We start from the raw sequence: 18,845 nt of genomic DNA on the forward strand, positions 1-18,845 counted from the left end.
TTCAGGGACACTGCTGGATCCGTTGAGGCTCCGGGTGAGGGGCAGAGGCAGGGTCGGGCTACGGCGGAAGCCTCGCCCGTTCTCTTGGGGGCCCCTGCGGAGCCCGGGGCCTGGGGCAAATTGCCCCACTTGCCCCTCCCGGGCGGCCCTGCCAACACGTCGCTCAGCCCGCACCACTTCCTGTAGCCCCCATTGACCTGGAAGTCCTTAACATTAATCGCAGGAGGGAAGTTACGGACGTGTAAGTGTTTGCAGGAATGCAGCCCTAATGAACGTTAACCTTCATCTGGGAAGACTCCAGATATAAAGCTATTCTGCCCTTTCTTTAGCTCCTGTAAAAATTATAGGGCAATTAATGCTGGGACTAACAAATACTGTAAATGGAGAAAGACTTCCATTATTTTCCTTTATGCTACTTATGCTTTACAATAGATTACCTTACCCAACAAGAAGTGTATGTGGGGGGTAGAGGTATGTGGGGGGATTAAAAGAGGTCATCACATCAACTGGAATGTCGAGATTAATTATTTTTAGGGGTCTGGAACTATACATTTGCACCAACACATTACCAGTACGGTAGGCAGAGCTGAGTAAATAACTTATTAATATATATGGTGAACAAATTATTTAATTTTGCAAAAATATTTAACAATGTTTTTCATCTATAAATGTTTGCAGGATCAGGGCCTTAATGTGATTTTGCTGAAGTGGGTTGGGTTTGAAATCTGTAGATGGTGTTGAAATGTGCTGCAAAATATTGGACAGGTTGGAAGATCCATTGCTACCTGGATTCACCATGACCACCACTATCATTTCCGTTTGAAGGGGACAGAATCCACAAAGGCCAATCCAGGCATTGTATTACAGTAACCTCTTGGAAGTAGTTTAGTCAACACACTAGGGTCTTGGATTATGGAAGAAAATTTCCTCTACTTCAGGCATCTGCCCACTCTGGTCATTGGATTCTGAATGTACCCACACATGAATCCTAAAAGGCAAATATACATATAAATAGCTGTTTTCATGAACAAAAAGACAAGTTTTTGTGCATGCAGTGAGATTCACTGATTATGAAATCTAAAAAGACCCTTGAAAACGTGTATTTCATATTGGTTTACAGTCAAAATTTTGTTGTATTAATCACTAGATAAGCCAAAACAATCTGTTTTTGATTCCTTGTTCATTGATATCCCTGGTTTTAGTATTTCAACTTCTGTATTACCCACTATGTTTACCCTATTTCATTTTTTCATAAACTAGATTTTTTTTCCCTGATAATTTTTATATATTCTCTCTCTTTTAAAAAAAAATTCTTGTTCAACTGCACTTTCTCCCAGAATTTTCCAGGTTCTTAATTGAAGGGGAAGGTTAGAAAAGGCCAAGGGAAATAAAAGCTCTCCAGGTGTTTTTGATCAGGGTTTGTACCATATTTTTTCTGTTTCAGGGATGTTAATCCATGGAGAGGCTAAAAAACTCCAACAGCACTGCCAAAGCTTTCATTTTGATCAGTGGATTGTAAAGCCTAAATATTCCGTTTGTTGTGTGTAAGGGTATGAACTTTATCGGCAATTAATATCAGTCTAAATGCTCCATGCGACAGCAATAAATCTATCTGATACATGGTAGTTTTAATATTGAAATAAAGCAAAATGAAGATAAAAAAGCCACCGAGTTGAGTTTTTCACTTCTGATTAGGCATTGCAGCATGTTCCCCTTTCTTTCTTTACAATGACAAGCCTGTATCCAATGGCTTTACTTTGCACTACTCATCTCAGATAGGCACAAATTTTCTGAATAACATTTTTCTAGCTTATTTATATAATCATTAATTTCTAGGTAAGATTAAAAAGAAAGATGTGTCACTTCTTACTCAGTATAATGTTGACTAAGGATAACTGCAAATGCTTATTCATATGAAAAGTATCTTGAAATTTTTAACACAAATGCAGAGTGAAGACCACCTCCATTTTTAAAGTCTCAGCTAAAAGGCCCTGCACAGAGTAAACTGAATGGCACTCAGTTTATGAACCTCAAAAAAGAGAGAGGCTTGAATTAACCCTGCTAGGATGTGACCCCATTTTACAGAAGATGCTAGATATCTTGCTCCTCATGCTTGAACCACTAAGTCATTCTGTCTGACATACCTTCTAGCCCTGTGCCATGATATTTTTTAATGGATGCCTAAAGCTAGATTCCTGAATCTTTATTTAAATACCTATAAGTGGCCTGGTTTTCAAAGGTGCTGATGACCTCACATCAGCATTCCTTTGACTTCAGTAGAAGAAGAGTGACGCCAATGCTTTGGACCACTATTGTTAAATGCAGAAAAGATTTTTGTTCCTTTTTTTAATAAAGGTAGATTTTATCCTACCACTAATTTGAGCTCAGAGCTCTAGCTCTACAGATTTGCTGATTTGTGTTTTTAAAACAATGCCGTGAAGAACAGTTAGGTTCTGTCCAGCAAGTAGTAGAGTATGGATGGAGGAAAATTAGTATAGGACAGAAGACAGAGGGGAGCACAGACCAAAAAACAAGAAGGTTGTTTTCATTATGTACAGTATGTACATAAATTATTGATCCCTTCATCTTAAATGTTCTTGTGATCTGAACAAATGCTATGATGGGGATGATTAATAGTATCAGAAATTCAGGCCACTTCTTTATTTGAGTCTGAGCATACATGTAAGACAGCTATCAAAAAAATGAACTATCAAAATAAATTAGATTTACAAAAATTGTCAATCATTTTTAAAGGGAACACACCTACTGATCACTCAGAGAAAATATAACTCTGCCATTCATCCACAAGTAAGGCCCACAAGCTCGGCTGTAAGAAGAGCTGGCTTGTGTAAAGAGACGTATACTGACAAGATAATGAACTAGTGGGAGAAGAATCATGTGACACCACAAGTGTCATTTCTACCCAAAAAATTCTGGGGAGTCAAGGAATAAGTTCTGCATTTTCATATTCCTTCTTTCAGTAATGACCTACTATATCAGTGTTGGGTAGTTTTATTTTGCTTGATTTTTTTCTATTTTCTCCATGTACAGCTTTATATTCACATTGTTTTCTCCAGCTGGTGTTGTAAATACCACCTTCCTGCATATGTAAGAGAAGGGGGGGTGAGGAGGAGGAAGACTGTAGCCTGCTCTTTCCACTTTCAAAAACTCAGACTAGCAGCAGCAGATTGGTGCTGTTTTTTTGACATGCACAGCACACATTACTGCAAGATGTCATATTTTCCCAAAGGGGTACTCAGAATGTCAAGTAAGAAACTTGGACCAGACACAAGATCATAAATATGCTACAGACAACATACCAGGACATTTGTATTGGATTATTAAGTATCACATGAATACTGTTTGTCTGACAGACTGTGTGTGGAACACAATATGATTTTTGTGGAGGATTTTTTAATCACACAGTTGTTACATGTTTGAAAAATGTGAGCTATGTCAGTGGCTTTTAATACTATTTTGTAGGTGGGATTTTCAAAACTCCTGAGTGACTTAGGAACAAAAACCCCATTAATTTTCACTGTGCTCCTAAGTGGTTTAGGAACTTTTTGGAATCCCATTCAGTATCTACATTTTTTTAGGTATAAGAAACATTCAGTACAAACTCTAAACACCCTCTAAATCAGTCTTGGTTCATATTTGACCTACAGCTATGAACCAGCAGCATTTTACTTGAGCTTTGTTCGTGTTTGTGATTTTTTTTTCAAGGTAAGATCTATTTGTCAAGTAACATCTACAGACCCCACCATTGTATTAGCTGAGCAGTTTGCTACCAATGCTTTGATCCTCTCCATACCTTTGGGAGGCAATGAATTAGTATCCTCATTTTACAGGTGGAACTGAGGTTTAAAGGAATTTAAGAGCCTCATTTTTAGAAGTACTGATCACCCAACTTCCTGTAGAAATTAATAAGAGGTGCACCTATCATAATCAGGCCCTAAGTGACCTAAGCCAAGGTCATACAGCAAGGCTGTGGTGAAGCAGGAATTTAACTTGAATCCCCTGAATCCTAACCCAGTGCTTTCATGATAAGACCATACATACATGCACACTTTTGTGCTCCACCTGGATATCTATGTATATCGTGAAGCTGTCACTTGCTGGTGCACTTAGAGTCCGAACCATTTAAATGGTTAAATGGTATAATTATAATTATAAAAACATGCCTGCCAGGGGCCTGTATCCGAGATGTTACAGAGGCTTTGTTGAGGATTATCCGGCCTTCTGACTACTATCCCATGCTACTCATCCATGTGGGCACAAATGATACCGCGAGGTGTGACGCTGAGCAGATCAAGAGTGACTACAGGGCTCTGGAAGTACGGGTTAAGGAGTTTGGAGCACAGGTGGTATTCTCTTCGATTCTTCCTGTTGAAGGTAGGGGTCCGGGCAGAAACAGATGCATCGTGGAGGTGAATGCCTGGCTGCGAAGATGGTGTCGCCAGGAGGGCTTTGGCTTCCTCGACCACGGGATGCCGTTTGAGGAAGGACTGCTAGGAACAGATGGCGTTCACCTTTCGAAGCGGGGAAAGGCCTTATTTGCGCACAGACTGGCTAACCTAGTAAGGAGGGCTTTAAACTAGGTTCGACGGGGACAGGTGAGCAAAGCCCACAGGTAAGTGGGGAACAAGACCTGGGAGATGGGTTGGAAACAGGAGGGAGCACGGGCTATAATGGCAGAGAGGAAGGAGGGTCAGGGCAAAGCTGGGAGGCAAGATCAAACCAGTATCTTAGATGCCTTTATACAAATGCAAGAAGTATGGGTAATAAGCAGGAAGAACTGGAAGTGCTAATAAATAAATACAACTATGACATTATTGGCATTACTGAAACTTGGTGGGATAATATACACGACTGGAATGTTGGTGTGGATGGGTATAGTTTGCTCAGGAAGGATAGACAGGGGAAAAAGGGAGGAGGTGTTGCCTTATATATTAAAAATGTACACAGTTGGACTGAGGTGGAGATGGAAATAGGAGACGGAGGGTGGAGAGTCTCTGGGTTAGGCTAAAAGGGGTAAAAAAACACAGGTGATGTCATGCTGGGAGTCTACTACAGGCCACCTAATCAGGCGGAAGAGGTGGATGAGGCTTTTTTCAAACAACTAACAAAATCATCCAAAGCCCAAGATTTGGTGGTGATGGGGGACTTCAACTATCCAGATATATGTTGGGAAAATAACACCGCGGGGCACAGACTATCCAATAAGTTCCTGGACTGCATTGCAGACAACTTTTTATTTCAGAAAGTTGAAAAAGCTACTAGGGGGGAAGCTGTTCTAGACTTGATTTTAACCAATAGGGAGGAACTTGTTGAGAATTTAAAAGTAGAAGGAAGCTTGGGTGAAAGTGATCATGAAATCATAGAATTTGCAATTCTAAGGAAAGGTAGAAGGGAGTACAGCAGAATAGAGACAATGGATTTCAGGAAGGCGGATTTTGGTAAGCTCAGAGAGCTGATAGGCAAGGTCCCATGGGAATTAAGACTGAGGGGAAAAACAACTGAGGAAAGTTGGCAGTTTTTCAAAGGGACGCTATTAAGGGCCCAAAAGCAAGTTATTCCGATGGTTAGGAAAGATAGAAAATGTGGCAAAAGACCACTTTGGCTTACCCTTGAGATCTTGCGTGACCTACAAAATAAAAAGGCGTCATATAAAAAATGGAAACTAGGTCAGATCGCGAAGGATGAATATAGGCAAATAACACAGGAATGCAGAGGCAAGATTAGAAAAGCAAAGGCACAAAATGAACTCAAACTAGCTATGGGAATAAAGGGAAACAAGAAGACTTTTTATCAATACATTAGAAGCAAGAGGAAGACTAAGGACAGGGTAGGCCCACTGCTCAATGAGGAGGGGGTAACAGTAACGGGAGACTTGGAAATGGCAGAGATGCTTAATGACTTCTTTGTTTCGGTCTTCACTGAGAAGTCTGAAGGAATGTCTAGTATAGTGAATGCTTACGGGAAGAGGGTAGGTTTAGAAGAGAAAATAAAAAAAGAGCAAGTAAAAAATCACTTAGAAAAGTTAGATGCCTGCAAGTCACCAGGGCCTGATGGAATGCATCCTAGAATACTCAAGGAGTTAATGGAAGAGGTATCTGAGCCTCTAGCTATTATCTTTGGGAAATCATGGGAGACGGGGGAGATTCCAGAAGACTGGAAGGGGGCAAATATAGTGCCCATCTATAAAAAGGGAAATAAAAACAACCCAGGAAACTACAGACCAGTTAATTTAACTTCTGTGGCAGGGAAGATAATGGAGCAGGTAATCAAAGAAATCATCTGCAAACACTTGGAAGGTGGTAAGGTGATAGGGAATAGCCAGCATGGATTTGTAAAGAACAAATCATGTCAAACTAATCTGATAGCGTTCTTTGATAGGATAACGAGCCTTGTGGATAAGGGAGAAACGGTGGATGTGATATACCTAGACTTTAGTAAGGCATTTGATACAGTTTCGCATGATATTCTTATAGATAAGCTAGGAAAGTACAATTTAGATGGGGCTACTATAAGGTGGGTGCATAACTGGCTGGATAACCGTACTCAGAGAGTAGTTGTTAATGGCTCCCAATCCTTCTGGAAAGGTATAACAAGTGGGGTTCCGCAGGGGTCTGTTTTGGGACCGGTTCTGTTCAATATCTTCATCAACGATTTAGATGTTGGCATAGAAAGTACGCTTATTAAGTTTGCGGATGATACCAAACTGGGAGGGATTGCAACTGCTCTGGAGGACAGGGTCAAAATTCAAAATGATCTGGACAAATTGGAGAAATGGTCTGAGGTAAACAGGATGAAGTTCAATAAAGATAAATGCAAAGTGCTCCACTTAGGAAGGAACAATCAGTTTCACACATACAGAATGGGAAGAGATTGTCTAGGAAGGAGTATGGCAGAAAGAGATCTAGGGGTCATAGTGGACCACAAGCTTAATATGAGTCAACAGTGTGATACTGTTGCAAAAAAAGCAAACATGATTCTGGGATGCATTAACAGGTGTGTTGTAAACAAGACACGAGAAGTCATTCTTCCGCTTTACTCTGCGCTGGTTAGGCCTCAACTGGAGTATTGTGTCCAGTTCTGGGCACCGCATTTCAAGAAAGATGTGGAGAAATTGGAGAGGTTCCAGAGAAGAGCAACAAGAATGATTAAAGGTCTTGAGAACATGACCTATGAAGGAAGGCTGAAGGAATTGGGTTTGTTTAGTTTGGAAAAGAGAAGACTGAGAGGGGACATGATAGCAGTTTTCAGGTATCTAAAAGGGTGTCATCAGGAGGAGGGAGAAAACTTGTTCACCTTAGCCTCCAATGATAGAACAAGAAGCAATGGGCTTAAACTGCAGCAAGGGAGATTTAGGTTGGACATTAGGAAAAAGTTCCTAACTGTCAGGGTAGTTAAACACTGGAATAGATTGCCTAGGGAAGTTGTGGAATCTCCATCGCTGGAGATATTTAAGAGTAGGTTAGATAAATGTCTATCAGGGATGGTCTAGACAGTATTTGGTCCTGCCATGAGGGCAGGGGACTGGACTCGATGACCTCTCAAGGTCCCTTCCAGTCCTAGAGTCTATGAGTCTATGATATTAATGTATGTGTTTAGGTACATTTTCCACCAAGGCCCCTCCAGCAAATCCATTCTCAGGACCTTACCATCACCCTCCCTCATAGGAGGCATAAGGTGGGATATAAGAAAGTAGAGTTGTCTCCCTGCCGTTCCAACCACAGGAGCCCCATACCCCATGCCGTTCCGATCCTTTAACCAGCACTTCCTTTTTAAGTCCTTTACCAGGCCATTTATCTGGTCACTGGATGCCTGCCCTCTGGAGTACATGCTCTGAACATCTGCCACAAGGAGGTGCCAGCAATTAGCTTGGCTGCCTCCCCTGCAAACCTAGTCAGGTTCCCAGACATATTCTAATGGCCATTTGTATAGCAGCCCAAAAAACATGTTACCCCCAAAGTTTGATAGGGGAACCCCACTTCCCTCAAATGAACTCAGTTGCCCTTTGCTATGCCATCATCCAACTGTGGGCACGTGCTTGGAAGGAAAAGAGAAGTTAAGGCATAAACATTGTGACACAAAGTCCCTCACTAACTTCATAACCCTGCATGAGGTGGAAGTTTGGCCTGCCATGTTGTCATACCAGAAACACAGACTTTTATTGGGAGGAAGCTGTAATATGCCCGCCTTTATGTTCACTCGATACCTGGATATGCTAATGTATTGGAAGGGCCCTCTTTCTCGTCTTCTGCATGGGATACCCCCAAATGATTTGCCAGGCCACCTGGTTCATTGTAGTGTGAACAGAGCTGCCTCATGGGTATGAAAGGTGATGTATCAATCCATATTCTCTTAGAGTGTTGTTGGGACCAAACTAGGGGAGAGGGGAAGGGACCCTTAGCTTCCCTATAGGTAATTGATTTTTTATTTTGGACCTTACATAGGTGCTACTCCTTGAAAAGGGGATCTGAAATCCCACAGTTAACCCCCCTCACCAAATATTCCACATGTGTTTTATTAGGGTAATGCCATAGAAAGCCCTGAACACCTTAAGCCTAACTGGCAATGGTGCCTGTTGTCCATTGGACCACTCCCAGCTTGCCCACTTACCCTGCCTGTGTTCTGCACATCATGAGCTGCTTCAACTGAGCCAAACCTGTGGTTGGCACTCCACCCACCCCCAATCCTGTTTTCCCCTTGCAATCATCCCCTACCGCTCCAGCAAGAACAGGCCGAATGGGTCCCAAAGCATATCTCGCACACATGCTTGAATCTACAGGGGCTGCAAAAACAACCATTGTTATTAAATGCCCAGCAAATATTATTATGTGACTCATGCCCCTCCTAAGCTTCCAGTGGAAGGAACAGTCCACCATCAGTGTGAACTCCTGGTCCCCATGGAGTTATCCACTCTAAACATAGCATGTGATGCATTATGAGCCACCGGATCTCAGTTTGTGTTGCTGCCCTTAATCGAAACTGCTCATCATAATTAAACCAAGACATGCCCCCCAAATGTATTGTATGCCTGCCTGATTATATCCCTATACTTAAACAAGGCTGAGCTTCTCTCTGGGTAGGACTGTACTATAACACCTGCATAGATAAGGAAGGCAGCCTTCCAATTTTCCCATGTTCTAGGCACCCGTGGCCACTTGGGCAACTCTTTATTCTGTGTGCTCTGTCCATGGTTACTTTCTGCCAACAAACCTCCCTGTGCAAGAGGGTAATATATCCATGTACCTGCACTCTCAGGATTTTATCCTTAGTTGTATTGAGCAGGTGAACTCTCATTGGGTCACCTGCCACAGTATAACCATACTTGAGACTGACTGACGGGCCTCCTCGGTGCCTTGTTCCCCAACAGCCCCCATAGGAAGCTCAACTTTATTCCAGAAGATTTTCTGTCCTAATGAGTTGAAATATGCCATGGGGTTTCAACCACACCTCTGCCCCCGCAGCCTGTGTAGAGGGTCTGCTCCACCTGCCTGTCTCCCAACTTCCAAATTTGTGCCCTCCTGGAACCCAGGCCAGACCCATCACCCACAGATGGCTAAAGTTGTTGCAACAACTGCAGATTATCTTGCAGCAGCTGTGCAACACCATTAGTGTCCCCAGCAGAGGTGCATCCTCCAGATGGGTCTGATATGGATTCTGGAACTCCCATTCCTGACCCTGGCCTATTTGTTACCCCGCAAGGCTCACTCCCATCCCCATCAAGTACCCTCTGAGATGGACAATTTGGCAGGATATCACCTGTGCCAGTTGTCCCCCCAACCTCTGTCTGTTGGAAAGCACACTCAACCCTGGAATCAGACTCACCCCGGTTTCCTGGGTTCAGTGTAGAAGAACATCGTGATTCTGGGTGGCCCAGTACTCTTTGGAAGCCCCACGGTGCAGTGGAAACAACCTCACTGACCACTTGCTGCAAATGGCTGCTGACTAACCCACCAGTCCAGCAAACACAACCTGCTCACCTGCATGCATGGTTGCTTCCCCTGGAGCATCCTCCTCCCGCAGTGCCTGAGGCTGCACCCCACTATGGGCTTCACCAATCCCTGTCCTGGTAACAACCCTTTGCCCCTGGTACGGTGAGCCCAGCCCTGGGCCACCATTTACCCCTACTAGAACTGCCCAGTGCACTGTTTGTTACCCCCATCCCCCGCCCATGAAGGTACATTTCTCACCGTGCTAATCTGGCCACAGTGGGAACCAAGTGAAACTCAATTCCCCATGCATCTAGTAAAAGCAGGGTTGGGAGTAAAGGGAGCTAAGCTACCTCCCCTAACCCTCCAGGGTTGCCAACTCTGACTGAAGCTATCCTAGGAGATTTTTTTCCCCAACATGATTTAATGTCATTTTCTTAAAATATCCTATTAAAATCTCCCGAACTGCTTTCAATAGTCGCTGTGAGATTAATGCCAATTCCAGGAGATTCCAGGCCAAATCCTGGAGGGTTGGCAACCCTACTCCTTCCCTCTTCCCTTCCCAGTGCCTGGGGAACTGATCTGATGCTTAGCCATCACACTAGCTGATTCACCATTCTTGTGAGCAGCTTCTACCCTGACTGTGCCTGTCCATCTCCAGGGAAGTGGGGAGCTTCCCCCACTTCTGCCTGCTTTCACCCTCCTGCAACCAGGTGGAGCCATGCTGCCCAGCATGCCTGGATCCTCTGCTGCCTGCTGCATGGAGAAAGGGGTTTCCAGCACCAGAGCTTGCACCTTTAAAACCTTCCACCCTTACATTCCAGGGGTGAGTCAGTGCTGCAAAGCTCACCAACACTCACCTTTTTTGTAGCAGTTTCTGACCTTGTTCCCACCCTGCCACACCTGCCATAAAGCCACTGCCTTCCTCCAGCAAGCCTGGACAATGCCCCCCAACCCCCTGCTTTAGGTGCAGTGTGGTCATTTTCACTCTATGCTCAGTCAGTTACATCTCTACTCAGACTGCTAAGACGAACAAATAATGCAACTGCAGGGCCAAATTTTCAAATGTCAGTGGTGATTTTGGGTGTCTCAATTTTTGGGTTCCCAACTTCAGATGACTTTCAGGTGTCTGCTTTTCAAAAAGTGCTGGGAACACACCCATTGGCAATCAGGTCCCATTAATAAATAACAACTAGCTCTTATATAGCACTTTTTATCTGTAGGTCTCAACGTGCTTTACAAAGGAGGTCAATATCATTATCCCAGGGTGGGCTCCAGGCACCTGCGAAGGAAGCAGGTGCCTGAGCCAGCAAATAGAAAGGGGCATCAGTCTGTCCATTATTGGGGTGTCACGTCCTGGTCTTCAGCGGCAATTCGGTGGCGAGTCCTTCACTCTCTCTTTTCCTCTTCGGCGGCACTTTGGTGCAGCTCAATCAGATTTTTCTTTTTTTTTCCTTCGCCACTTGGGGAGGCAAAAAAGCTGGAGCCGACCCCTGCATTATCCCATTTTTAAAGATGGGGAAACTGAGGTACAGAGCAGTGAAATGACTTCCTGAAGGCCAGGATCAGAACACAGGTTTCTGGAGTTCCAGTCCAGTGTATCATCCACTGGGGCACACTTTGAGATATGTGAAATCAGGCACCCAAAAACTGAGGCACCAGAAAATCTCTAGTCTGTTTAGAAATTTTAAGGTTTTGATATTTTAAAATGAATTTGACGTAACTGGAGGGGAAACAAAACTCACTTCAAACAACCATGTAACATTTTTCAAAGTTAAATTATGCTCATTGAAAGACAGTTATCCCACCTTCTGCACACTGAATTGCTATGTGCAGTTATACAATACCAAGGGATGCTTTCTGCCACTCAGAGAGATCCTGCCGTTAACCTATAGATTTGTATGATTTTTTTTTTGTCTTTCATTATCTTCTCTGCCCTTCTGTTAACCTGATGCACCTAATGATTCTGTTCTTGCATTGCTGTTTTTCAAAGGGATTCTCAGCAAAACTGGTCATACACCCATATTGTACAGATTGCATTGTCCTTTTGAACAGGAGATAAAATATATGAATCAGGTGGAGTTTCTTTCTAGGATTTTTGGCAGCCATGTTTGTGCATACCTGGCTACAGTTTTTCTTTTCTCCTTCCTATCAGCATTGCTTGCACTGTGTATATTTGAGGGACATCTCATTTTTAGCCTGTGTCCCTCTGACTGTATCTCTTCAAGTTTGCTTATGTCTGGGTCTCTGCCACCTATGAGTCTCAATTTAGCTAGTACCATTTCACAGCCATTATCAGATTCACTTGTTTTCTTTCTCTTCTCCCCCCGCCCCCGATCCCAATTTTCATGTATGTAATAGTGTTACTTGAAGGTGAGGATGTGGATTTTTTTGGTCTCCCTAATATGACTCACCTTCAGATGCTGTTGATTCTTTGTCTCTTCCTCCTGCTGATTTTACCCTGCTCTTTAAATTTATTTTCTGTCTCCTTGACCCAGTGAGCAACAATACATGAGCTTAGACTGCAGCTCAGCAGTGGAGCCCAGTGGTGACTCCTAGACCTGAGACCTCCAAAAGAACAGCACCAAAGTTAGTGGATGGTTGGGAAGGGAGCAAAAAATCTATGGATTTTTGGAAAAAGAGATTTAATGAAGTCAATTACATGGTGAAGTCTGGGGGCCCAGTTAAATGGAAAGGAAAGGAAAAAAGATGATTTTTAGGTTAGTGCTGAGGAGGGCAAGGGGAAGGAAGACCTCAAAAGGTTTGGATCAGTCTCAGTAGGCTTTTGTTAAGCTCTGGGACCTTATCAAAATAAAACCTACATATCACTATCCATTACTTTACTGGCCTATTATTCCATGACATACAACAAACCTATAAAACACATATTGAGGGGTTTTTTGCACTGAAAATATTCATTTAACAAATCTATTCTTTTTAGAGAAGGTTGTTTTGAAAGGCTCTATTACTTTATGGAATGGATTGTGGCTTCAGGCGGACATTCAGATATGCTACTGCACTGCGACTTTGTAAATATCTTTTTGGGGAAAGTGCTGCAAAAATTAAAGAGCATAACTGATACTTCCTTGCAGCCATCATTTCTACAATTATTCTGAAATCCCAGTTCTTCCTATCTAATCGAGCTCCATATTAAAAAAATAAACTAAGAGAAACTGTTGCTCAAAGGAGAAAAGATGGTTCAAAAAGTGGAGGAAACATGAAGTTCTTTTCATTTCACAAGTTATAAAACACACCTGTTTCCCTCATTTGTTTTAAATCACAACATTTAGTTAAAATTGTTATTGAATTTTTTCATTTACCAAAACATATGTGCTTCCCTTACCTACTCCTGCCACTCAGTCAGGAACCAGAGTGAGTAACTTGGAGCTAGTGGCTCCAAGTTAAGGGGCATAACAGCACCAACTGAGAGGCCAATATCAAACCCAGGCTCCCTCTTCCCACTGTAGCCAGCTGCAGCAGGCTCTCCACCACCATAATCCCCCCCATCCTCCCTCAGGAGCCCCCAAAAGCCCCTGTGACCACTGACTTCCTCAAAGGCCAAGCAACCCCTTTTATTCCTCAGCAGTTTCATAACCCCCTGTAATCACCCACCCAGCTACACCATAATTTACCATTCAGACTCCCTTTTTCCCCTGACACCCTCAAGCACCTACCCTGGTCACAGTTGAAAAGTTTTGTTCAGCAACATGCCCTACCCCTGCCCATAAACTGAATTGTGGTTATATGTAAATAATCCATAAATAAATTCATTAAATAATATGCACTATATGTCACACATGGAGCAGAATAAAATTTGGCAAATATGATACTTTAGTTTACCCCTGAATAAAATGGGTGTAATAAGATCTATCTTTCTTAGCAGGTTGTTTTAATCTTACCAATGTTTGTGAAGTACTTAGAGTTCTTTGGTTGAGGACTGCTAAATAATGCTCAAGATTATTTATAAGCTATGGAGGTAGTGTTATGAACTTGATCAAGATTAAGTTTAGATCAGGGCATGGGTAAGAAGTGAGCCCATGGAGCAACTGTGGTTCAAACAGCTCTGAAATCACAAGAGCTGTTCTCATGAGATTTTGGTGGAAAACAGTGGAAAACTGACAAGATCTCCATATGGCAAAAATTCCTGATGAGAATCAGAACTGAGAAATATGCCACTTCTGGTTTTAGATCCAGTTTGGAGTCATAACTGTTGGGACAAGTTCAGACACACGGAATCAGATCCAGAATCACCCCAAAAGTGAAGGAGATTGGATTCAAGGTTCCTGTTTTGGCTTATATCTAATCATTTGCAGGAAGTGTTTTCTAACTTGTAATAGTATGTATTGACCATTAATGATATTTTTCACTATTCTACTCATAAATATGAAAATCTATCTGCTAGAAACAGTAATAATCATCCAGCATTTCTTAAATAATGGAAGCAGGTTAATCTATACATAAAATAATTCTTTTCAAGAAGTTGCCCTATGAACTTACCTTAAACATATTTATTTGTAATATATTTAGAAGCATTAGCAATTCAGAATGATTTGTGGCCCATACCAATATACATACTATATTCTTCTCTATTTAGTTATTTATACTGCTCTCATTGCCATAGTATCTGAGCATCTGTTACCTATCTGCTGGTCTATATGCCAAGTAGCTTTTTATCCTGGCCAAACTCCAAGGTGTTTAATTACATCCTGTGCGATATAAATTTCCCCATCATTTTAAACTGGACACAGTATTCTTTACTCCTTGTCCTACAGAGTTGCTTGGTGTTCCTGTGTGCTACTGACAGCTGCCATATTCCACCCCAGAGGCTGATGATTTAACTGGTGTTTATTTCCTGGTTTTACAGCACTCCCTCTTTCTACAGTAATAAATCACTTTGAGGTCCTTTAGACAAGGCACTATGGAAATGAAAAAAAGTGTGTTCATTCAGAATTTGTATAAAAACGAAAACCTCGAAAAGTTGAACTGAAAAAGAATATATTGTGGTTGGGCTAGAACAGAAAACATGTATTTGTTTAAGAGAGCTATATATTCAGCATTACACTTTTTTATATAGTCCATCCATTCATGCACTGGAAATGTATATTTGTTGGTTTGCTCAAGCGGTTTGTGTTTTGGTTTGGTCAGGGTGCATGCAGTAAGAATGTCTCCAGGATTGCTGGGAGAAAATATATGTATTTGAGGAGAAACTACTATGTGCTTCTCCAAGCACTGCTTTGTAGTTGGATGTGGAGTTCATGAAAATGCCCCTGGCCTATCTGTCATGTCTCTTTTGGAGTGTATGATATCACCAACTGCACTAGCTGCTGCTCCACCCTTCTGGGCTCTGAGAGTGCTATCGAGACCTGTTGTTCTTTACTATCTTATAATAATAGGAAATACACCTATCTCCTAGAACTGGAAGGGATGTTGAAAGGCCAAGTCCAGTCCCCTGCCTTCACTAGCAGGACCAAGTACTGATTTTTGCCTGAGATCCCTAATTGGCCCCTTCAAGGATTGAACTCACAGCCCTGGGTTTAAGTAGACCAATACTCCAACTACTGAGCTATCCCTCCCCTTCTTTGTCACTACATCTAGGAGTAATTTTGCACAAAATTCACATACTACAGGTGTCATAGTATAATTCCCCACTCTGAACCTTAGCGTCCAAAAGATGGGGCACCAGCATGAATTCCTCTAAGCTCAATTACCAGCTTAGTACTTGTAGCGCTGCCACCAACCAGGAATTCCAGTGCCTGGTACACTCTGGTCCCCCCAAAACCTTGCCCGGGGACCCCCAAGACCCAGACCCTCTGGATCTTAACACAAGGAAAGTAAACCCTTTCCCTCACCGTTGCCTTTCCCAGACTTCCCCTCCCTGGGTTACCCTGGAAGATCACTGTGATTCAAACTCCTTGAATCTTAAAACAGAGAGGAAAATTCACCTTCCCCCCTCTTTCTCTCTTCCCTCCCAGACTCTCCCTGAGAGAGAAAGTAATCCTAACACAGAGAGAAATTAACCTTTCTCTCCTCCTTTCTCCCCACCAATTCCCTGGTGAATCCAGACCCAGTCCCCTGGGGTCTCACCAGAATAAAAAAAACCAATCAGGTTCTTAAACAAGAAAAGCTTTTAATTAAAGAAAGAAAAAACAGTAAAAATTATATTTGTAAATTTAAGATGGAATATGTTACAGGGTCCTTCAGCTATAGACACTGGGAATACCCTCCCAGCCTAAGTAGACAAGTACAAATTAAAATCTTTTCAGCAAAATACAAATTTGAACTCCTTCCAGCAAAATACACATTTGCAAATAAAGAAAACAACCATAAGCCTAACTCGCTTTATCTACCTAGTACTTACTATTCTGGACATATAAGAGACTGTTTCAGAGAGATTGGAGAGAAACCTGGTTGCACGTCTGGTCACTCTCAAAACCCAGAGTGAACAACAACCGAACACTAACAGCACACACAAAAACTTCCCTCTCTCAAGATCTGAAATTATCCTGTCCCCTGATTGGTCCTCTAGTCAGGTGACAGCCTGTTAACCCTTTACAGGCAAAAGAGATATGAAAAACTTCTGTTCTATTAACTCTTACTTATCTGTTTATGACAACAGGTAACACTATTATGCAACGTACAAAGTGTGGGGTTTCTCCAGGTGCCTTCAATTTGATTGGATTATGACATGAGACCTATACATAGATTCTGGGGCAAATCATTGCAATTCAAAAGTGGTCCGATTCTGCTGCCATTGAAAATAATGGAAGAATTCCCATTCACAGGAGCCAAACTGGATCCAAAGGTTGCCATTTCCTCTTTGCACATCATCTCCCATGTTCAGTTGGGTGTGTATCAGCAGTACTGGCATTCATGCAAGGAGTGGTACTGATCTCCTGCCAAACTCCAGCTTATCTTTCTGCTACTGATGCTTAAGTGTTGCTGATGGGTGACACCGAGCCAGCTCTGCTCCTTGCTGGTGTTCATTTCCAAAGCACGCTTAGATCCTGGCAGCTCAAGAAGCTAGAGACTGTGCCCAGGATTGAGTCTCTTGTCATAGCACACCGTGCCAACCCTAAGTGACTGAGCTGGTCCCAAATGCAAGATTTATTGCAATATTAACAAATGAGGTTAGGCTATAGAAGATTCTTCTCAAATTAATTTCATTTAATGTAACTTAATGTAAGGATATTAAAGATTTTTTATTGCTGTGTCTTCATAAAATATAAATATACACTTATGTGAACAAAATTAAAAATGAGAGGTCAACTCTTAACCTGCCTGTTGATGACACAATACAATTAGCCATTTTCAATACTGTATTCTTCCTTAGCACAGAAACAAATTGCCTTATAAAGGGCCACATTCTTACCCTATTCAGCCATATAGTCCTACTGGAAAGATTAAGAAGCTGATTCCCCACTGCCTAATCCCTTGTGTAATTTTTTACAACTGTGAGACATGAGTTCAACATGGGTGTAAAAGCTATCAAACAGAATTCTGCACTCACACTGTTGGTAGCATTTTGCACTGGCATTGTACAGGTGAAAGTTACTATTCAAAGGGTAAACCAGCTGAGAATCAGGGCATTGCCTGATATAGATACACCCCTTTTGCCTTTATACATGCAAGACCAAAGTTGTCAATACTACTATTCACATATGGGCTATATGGTCAAGTTCTTCATCTGTTTGTGGATTGTAATAATTACAAAGAATGATTTCTTTCAGCTATGAAATAAGAAAAATATATTAACTTTGTAAAAACTTTGTATTAAATTGCTTTTATATGGCTACAATTATTTAGAGCTATTGAGGCATAGTGTAATAATGAGTCCGTTCACAGAAAAGCCCTGTAAATAATCATCTTTCAGGCAATTCCACCAACTATCAAGACATTGAATAAATAGGGCCATGAATGCTGCCATTAAGAACATAAGAATGGCTATGCTGGGTAAGACCAATGGTCCATCTAGCCCAGTATCCAGTCTTCTGACATGAACGGAACAGGCAATCATCAGGTGATGCACCCCTTGTCCACTCCTAGCTTCTGGCAGTCAGAAGCTATGAACACCCAGAGCAGGGTGTTGAATCTCTACCCATCCTGGCTAACAGCCAGAGATGGACCTATCCTCCATGAACTTATCTAATTCTTTGGTGAACTCCATTGTAGTTTTGGCCTTTACAACATCCCCTGGCCTCGGTTCCATAGGTTGACTGTGCATTGTGTTAAGAAATATTTCATTTTGTTTGTTTGTCTGCTTCAGTCATGCATTTATAGACCTCTATCATACGCCCCTTTAGGTGTCTCTTTTCCAAGCTGAAAAGTCCCAGTCTTTTTAATCTTTCTGCAGATAGAAGCTGTTCCAAACCCTTAATAATTTTTGTTGCCTTCCAATTCTAAGGTGTCTTTTTAGATATGGGGCGATCAGAACTGCATGCAGTATTGAAGGTGTGGGCATATAATGGATTTATACAGTGGCATTATGATCTTTTCTGTCTTATTATCTATCCCTTTTATAATGATTCCTAACATTGTTAGTTTTTTTCACAACTGCTGCACATTGAGTGAATGTATTCAGACAACTATCCACAATGACTCCAAGATCTTTTTCTTGAGTGGTAACAGCTAATTTAGACCCGATCATTGTATATGTATAGTTGGGATTATGCTTTCCAGTGTGCATTACTTTGCATTTATCAACACTGAAGTTCATTTGCCAGTTTGCTGCCCAGTCACTCAGTTTTCCGAGATCTCTTTGTAAATCTTTGCAGTCTGCTTTGGACTTAACTGTCTTGAGTAATTTTTGTATCATCTTCAAATTTTGCCACCTCACTGTTTACTCTTTTTCCAGATCATTTCGGAGTATTATGAACAGCTCTGGCCCCAGTACAGATTCCTGGG

The 18,845-nt window shown here is 42.0% G+C and overlaps 1 long non-coding RNA gene across 1 annotated transcript; it reads left to right on the forward strand.

Moving 5' to 3' along the window:
- The first annotated feature begins 71 nt into the window (after positions 1-71).
- LOC115646621 lies at positions 72-17,736 on the forward strand. Its single transcript, XR_003999082.1, has 2 exons — positions 72-241; positions 16,561-17,736. It is a non-coding gene; the product is annotated as an uncharacterized LOC115646621 (long non-coding RNA).
- Positions 17,737-18,845: the final 1,109 nt, after the last annotated feature.

This window comes from Gopherus evgoodei, chromosome 2, assembly GCF_007399415.2.
Source record: "Gopherus evgoodei ecotype Sinaloan lineage chromosome 2, rGopEvg1_v1.p, whole genome shotgun sequence".
Taxonomy (NCBI): domain Eukaryota; kingdom Metazoa; phylum Chordata; order Testudines; family Testudinidae; genus Gopherus; species Gopherus evgoodei.